The sequence below is a fragment of the Tachypleus tridentatus genome, chromosome 2 (genome assembly GCF_004210375.1).
Source record: "Tachypleus tridentatus isolate NWPU-2018 chromosome 2, ASM421037v1, whole genome shotgun sequence".
NCBI classification, from domain to species: Eukaryota; Metazoa; Arthropoda; class Merostomata; order Xiphosura; family Limulidae; genus Tachypleus; species Tachypleus tridentatus.
In genome coordinates, this window is record NC_134826.1 from 65453640 (window position 1) to 65460964 (window position 7325).

At 31.2% G+C, this 7325-nt stretch overlaps 2 protein-coding genes across 9 annotated transcripts in view; one reads left to right on the top strand and one right to left on the bottom strand.

Annotated features, from left to right (window-relative positions):
* The window catches only part of LOC143244036 (protection of telomeres protein 1-like), a 35020-nt gene extending 34216 nt beyond the window's left edge, over window positions 1–804 (bottom strand). For 3 of the 4 annotated variants that reach the window (XM_076488012.1, XM_076488011.1, XM_076488009.1), the window contains exon 1: window positions 153–804. The gene's annotated coding sequence lies outside the window, so the exon portion shown is untranslated. The remainder of the gene's footprint in view (window positions 1–152) is intronic. The other variant, XM_076488010.1, reaches the window with a different exon arrangement.
* LOC143244042 (exocyst complex component 6-like) overlaps window positions 1–7325 on the top strand; it is a 285728-nt gene that overhangs the window by 162864 nt on the left and 115539 nt on the right. The gene's annotated exons all lie outside the window — the stretch shown is intronic.

A 7325-nucleotide genomic window follows, 5' to 3' on the forward strand; every position in this document is an offset into this window, starting at 1 on the left:
GTAATACTCAACTGCTTATAAGTGACTTGGCCTCACAGTCATAGAGACCATGCTAACAGTTACATGTAATACATGAATTGATTTTTGTACTAAATATGCTGCTGTTTCCATACATACAGTAAAAAACAAGTGTCCATATAATTCTCATTTACCTTCAAACAATGTAGTTAAAAACCTTGGCTGTGGTTTTGTTTTCTACCTGACCTACTTCATGAAGCTTTAACTTTTAAGCAAATATATTAAGTGAAACTTATGACTCTCTCCGGCATTAAAATGCTCCTTGTCATACCTTTATTTTCTATTGCTATATAACTGGCATACTAATAAAAGTTACATATTTAACACTTGTTTTCAAATAAAGTTCTCTCTATATATATAAATATTGTATTTCAACTAATAGTAATTCTAATACTAGTACTACCAATAGTAATAATAATATTATTAACATTACAGGGCATTAACTATTACGTAGTAGCGGCGCATAGGTATATCTTTATACTTATTTCAAATACCACTACATAGCTATATTTATTAAAAATGATAAATCACAGAAAATGAAATGTTAAATGCTTATTACTTTTCTATAAATATAAGTTATAAAACACATCATTTCGGTTTAGTTTAGAATAAGCGCTTTACAACTTTACGAGACTAAAATAGATTGCAAGAACATTTCAAGTTACTTAGATTTAAATTTGTTATTAAAGCTATGTATAAATATAAAATAATTAATTATTCTATTTCTTGCATGTTTATTTCACTATAATTGTTACCGCCATTTTAATTGAAACATCAGAGTATTTAAGTAGCCACCTATTAAAATCGCAATTTGTTGAAAAAAATGTTCACGATATTTAAGCAATTAAATATTAAAAAATAGTTTACCTGTTTGGTCCATTTAGGGTGTAATTTTTGCTTTTAAAAAAATACATTCATTACATATTTGTTTAAAATGTATGAATGTATAATATAAATAAATATAAATACATCTTTATGAAAGAAAACGATTTAACGACAAGATCGTCAAATATATTTTTTTCAGTGTAATAGCAATAACATTTTATTTGTTTAAAAAAGAAACGTAAAATTTTGGCAGCTTGGGGAGTCAGAAAGCAATAAGTAAGAGGGCTTAATAAAATTTAATCTAACTCTGTAGATCAATACCTGAAAATTGAAATATGGGTTACTGAGGATGTGATGAAAAACCAAAAGTTTGTATAGTGTAAAAGGCGAGTAAATTATAATAAATACGAGTAAAGTGAAGAAATTTATCAATAACTGATAATTGAGCAGTTAAAGTTAATTCAGCGTCAAAAATGTTATTTGGTGTTAGAAGTGAAAGCTTCTGTATCTAGTATGTTATTCAGTTACTAGATAGTAATTTTGTGATTGAAGTAGGCCCACACTCGTCTGAAATTAAGACTACAGATGAATATGACTGTAGGAAACGTTTGTTGATGAAACAAATTCATTCGTTGCAGTTTATGAGAACTGGACTTAGAATTATTTTTAGTATGTTTGTATGCGTGTGTTTGTATTTTCTTTTAGCAAAGCCACGTCGGGCTGTCTGCTGAGTTCACCGAAGGGAATCGGACCTCTGATTTTAGCGTTGTAAATTCGTAGACTTACCGCTGTATCAGCGAGGGACTTTTAGTAAGTTATTGCAAAGAACCCGCCCAACGATAATACACGTTATAATGTTATATTTCATATATAAAGTAACATTTCGCTTTTGAACAATGTTTTAAAGAATTAAGAACATGTATCTATAATGGCTTATAAAATATTTCTCATTTCGATTATGTTGGTAATTTATGAAAAAGATAACACATGATTTTAATTTCAAAATATTTATATAATAATAAATATTAAGTAAGATATCTAAATGTTTTTGAATCTTTACAATAAACATACTTTTTTCTTTCACCATTGATTTGTATTAATAAATCCAGTTTTTCCAGAAATATTTGCCATCTACCAAATCCAGAATTAGAAGAAGCTTCCGCTGTTTTAAAATATTATTTACTGTCATGTGAAAAAGGGATACCCTATGAAAGCCTGTGTATTTTGGTAATATTTTTGGATATATTGATATTTAATCTCAATTTTAACAATACTGAGAAATTATAGGAATATAACTAAACAATTAAAACTGAAGAAAACTTTTCCACATCTTCTGTAAATGTAATTCTACAAAAATGCATATTCTAACTGAGGAAAAAGTTAGGACACCCCTCACATTTATTCCCACTTAAAATGGCTCAACTCACACACAGGTGTATCATACCAGGTGCACATGATTAGAAGATCGTTACTCAGCATTTTGAATGAGGCTTGCCATATTTAAACCTCAGACATTTAGTTTGGTTTGCTCCTGACTGTTGAAGTGAGAGTGAACACCATGGTGACAGCAAAAGAGCTGTCTGAGGCCTTCAGAAAGAAAATTGTAGCAGCTTCTGAGTCTGGTAAGGGATTTAAAAAGATCCCAAAAGATTTTGAAATCCGCCATTCCACTGTCCAGAAAATAGTTAGCAAGTGGAAGGCTTTCAAAACAACTGCCAACATTCCCAGGTCTGGTCGTCCAAGCAAGTTCACCCCGAGAGCAGACCGCAAGATGCTAAAAGAGGTCTCCAAACACCCTAACATGTCATCACGGGACCTACAGCAGGCTCTGGCTACTGTTAATGTGAAAGTGCATGCCTCTACAATCAGAAAGAGACTGCATAAGTTTAACTTGCATGGTGTGCAAGGAGGAAACCTTTGCTCTCTGAGAGAAACATCAAGGCCAGACTGAAGTTTGCCAGAGAGAATGTAGACAAAGACCAGAACTTCTGGAATAATGTTCTTTGGACAGATGAGTCCAAAATTGAATTATTTGGACACCAGAACAGAGGACACGTTTGGCGTAAACTAAATACAGCATTCCAGGAAAAGAACCTCATAGCATCTGTGAAGCATATAGGTGGAAGTGTCATGGTTTGGGGCTGCTTTGCTGCAGCGGGACCTGAACAGCTCACAATCATAGAATCCACCATGCATTCTGCTGTGTATCAGAGGGTGCTTGAGGATCATGTGAGACCATCTGTATGAAAATTAAAGCTGAAGCGGAACTGGACCCTGCAGCACGACAATGACCCAAAACATACCAGTAAATCCGCCAAGGACTGGCTGAAAACTAAGAAATGGATAGTCCTGGAATGGTCGAGTCAAAGCCCAAATCTTAATCCCATTGAGATGCTGTGGGGTGACTTGAAACGGGCTGTACATGCTAGAAACTTCTCAAACATCTCACAGCTGACAGAATTCTGCATTGAGGAGTTGGGCAAACTTTCTTCAGACCGATGTCAGAGACTGGTAGACGGCTACAAGAAGCATTTCACTGCAGTTATTTCAAGCCAAAGGGGTAACACTAGCTATTAGGGGGTAAGGTGTCCTAACTTTTTCCTCAGTTAGATTATGCATTTTTGTAGAATTACATTTACAGAAGATCTGGAAAAGTTTTTCTTCAGTTTTAATTGTTTAGTTATATTCCTATAATCTCTCATTGTTGTTAAAATTGAGATTAAATATCTATATATCCAAAAATGTTACACAAATACACAGGTTTTCATAGGGTGTCCTAATTTTTCACATGACTGTATATATTAACAGTTTGATGGTTATTTTTCTTTTGACAATCTGGTGTTCGAACCACGAGGCAAACAAAATATGAAACAAAAAAAATTAAACGTGGAATAAAGAATTCACTTTTATGTATAGGTATTTGAAATTTCATTAGTTTGTTCTATTTTGTACACAAACTGGTTACTTGATGTAAGTTTCATCCCAATGGTTTACGTTTAAGCGACTTTTGTTCCAGAAATGTAAGAGAATAAATATTGACTTCAGACTTTAATGAGCCCTTAAATTAACTAATAGGACAAGTATTCAACTAGTAACGGCTTACCGCAAAATCGTTGAGTTTTTATTTTTTCTGAGTAATGTCAACATAGCTTTTTATTTAAGTAATTATAAAATTACTATGAAGTATTTAAAGTTTAGATTCAAATTGAATCTTGTTAAGAGTAACAAAAGTTGATCGTCAAGCCCTGAAACTCATATTACTCTCGATAGCCAATTTCAATAAGGGGTGATAGATTTTTGTACAAATTGTATGGAGACTGAAAGTGTATATTCCGTTGTTTCAAAGAGTCGATGATCTATTCTAGTAGCTAGCAGTTTCAGGTGTTTATCTGAATCTGGCGCGATAACATAGAATTCTTCTTCTTGATGACTATTAACGGCTATACCAAACTATACCAAGGGAATAACTCTCTTTCTTAACCTCAAGATGACCAAGGAAGGTCGAAACGTTGTTCTCTCCTTATCAATAAAAGTGTTAATACCCTTACCAGCCGTTGTGAAATACAAAAGTGTTAATACCCGTACCAGCCGTTCTGAAATACAAAAGTGTTAATACCCATACCAGCCATTCTGAAATACATTAGAGTTCTTCTTGTGCCTGTCATCTGTAGATTTAGAAATTCATGTAAATAATGTATAACAATATGTTAACCGTGGCAGCCAATTAAAGTCATAACAGGAAAACGAAATTTGTGAATTAATGTCATGGAAAATTTTCACAGTGAATAAAGATTTTGTTTTACTTCCACATTTGTGTATATTTTTTTATTATACTGTTCGAGTTACATCTTTTCTCTGGTTGATGTTTTGTGTACATCTTGAAGTTTATCTACTAGATATCAGTATACCTGATTACCACAACGGTATTAAGAAATTGGATGCTAATTCTGAGTTATATAAACCGTAAATATCCTCACCATAAAATATCAACAAAGTCAAAAAAGTACATTTAATATCCAATGATCTCATTCAAAAGTTACGAATTTGCTTTGTTACCTTCCAGAAATTCGTTTGTTTTGTGAAAAGAAAATATTAAATTATGTTGAAAAAATAAAAGGGTGTAATTTTAACAAATTAAATTGCAATACAAAATCAGTTAAATAGAATGAAATATATATATATACAAGCTGAACATCCAGAATAAGTAATATATTTCAAATAAAATATTTGCTTTATGGTTCAATGGACATCTTAAAGAAACATAGTTATATTAGTTGATCAGAATTAAATAAGTTGTCTTTTCATTGATTAATATTAAGTGTTAATGTTACATTAAAATATATTTCAATTATTAATGAAAAACAGTTAGTTCATTAGACATCAATCAGTATTTTTGGAAAGAAATCAATGCTTTTATTACACTTACATTGTAATTAGAAATTTATTTTATCGTATTCAAATCATACACATCAAAGTTCGTCGACTTATACAGCTACAAAACAGAATGATAAAAATAGTAAAGTGAAAATGTTTCCTCAACATTTGGTTTGTACTTTATCACCTTTGTTTAGCAACCAATTAAAAGAGAATTAGCCCTTCTCTAGTACAGCGGCAAGTCTACAGATTTACAAAGCTACAATGAAGGGTTCGATTGCCCTCAGTGGGCTCAGCAGATAGCCTGCTGTGGTTTTGCCATACACAAAATACACACACAAAAGAGAATTATATTATTTTATTTAAAAAACATAAAACATACTTAGTAGTTCAAAAATATTTCATTTAAATATACATCGTTTTTTATTGGTAATTAAATAGAATAACACGTGAGAGTTAATTAAAGAAAAAATATGCACGAAATATTGAGTATTTCATCATAATACAATTGTATTAAATTATTTTATAATGTATTAAATTTAATCATATTATTCAACGTGTTAGGAAAAACGAAATCAACACAGAAACGTTGATTATTGTTACACCCTACAAAGTGTTACTATTTAGAACGACCGAATGTCTACATGTATATAAAATAACAAAAGTCGTTCATGTCGTCAAAACAGACAACTTTTAGTGTGAAATGGCACAATCAACTCTCGCTGAAAAGTTACAAATCTTCAATGTTTAAAATTAATAAGAACTGTGGAAACCATTTTGTTTAAGAATATCTCTAAAACATTGGTACATGTAATTTAAACATTATAAAAGAAAGAATATACAGTTTCAGTTGAAATTTCGCGTGTACAATGAGAAAACAAAATATATATCTATTATATAACAGACTGCTACTTATACAGCTAAACTCGATGGGATTTATTCTATTCATACATCTAACTAAACTGGAAAGAATGTTAAAAATTATAAAAAAAACAATGACATATTTCCCAGATATTTTCATGATGGCATAATAATTTTTAATTTTTCTTTATGATCTTCTGTTATATGCTACATATTAAGCATCAGATGATTTTACAACAATAATGGAAGTCACAACTTAAAACACACTTTCCAAAAAATATTTCGAAACAGATTACTCTTAACAAAGGATGTTCATTTTCAAACCATCTATTAACATCACATGCATATTTATATAAACACACGACCGACACATATCTAATGTTTAAACAACATCAACACCAACATATATCTAGTGATTAAACAATAACATGACCAACATATATCTAGTGTTAAAACAACAACATGGCTCACGTAAACCTAGTGTTTAAACAACAACATCTCCAGCGTATATCTACTTTTTAAACAACAATATGGACAACGTATATCTAGTGTTTAAACAACATGGCCAAAGTAAATCTAGTGTTTAAAACAACATAGGTAACATATATCTAGTGTTTAAACAACATGACCAATGAATATCTACCGTGTAAATAACATCATCAAAGTAAATCTGGTGTTTAGAACAACATAGGTAATATATATCTAGTATTTAAACAACAACAAAACCAACGTGTATCTAGTGTTAAAACAACATGGCCAACGTACATCTAGAGTTTAAACAACAACATGACCAAGACATATTTAGTGTTAAAACGACAACATGGCCAACATATATCTGGTGTTTAAACAACGTGACCAACGTATATCTAGTGTTCAAACAACATCAAGACCAACATATATCTAGTGTTTAAACAACATGACTAACGAATATCTACTGATTAATCAGCATGACCAAAGTAAATCTAGTGTTTAAAACCACATAGGCAACATATATCTAGTGTTTAAAAAACAACAACACCAATATATATCTAGTGTTTAAACAACATGACCAACGCATTTCGAATGTTTAAACAACAACATGATCAACGTATATCTAGTGTTAAAACAACAACAAGACCAATGTATATCTAGTGTTTAAACAACATGGCCAACGCATTTCGAATGTTTAAACAACAGCATAGCCAACGAATATCTAGTGTTTAAACAACATAGCCAACGAATATCTACTGTTTAAACAGCATGACCAA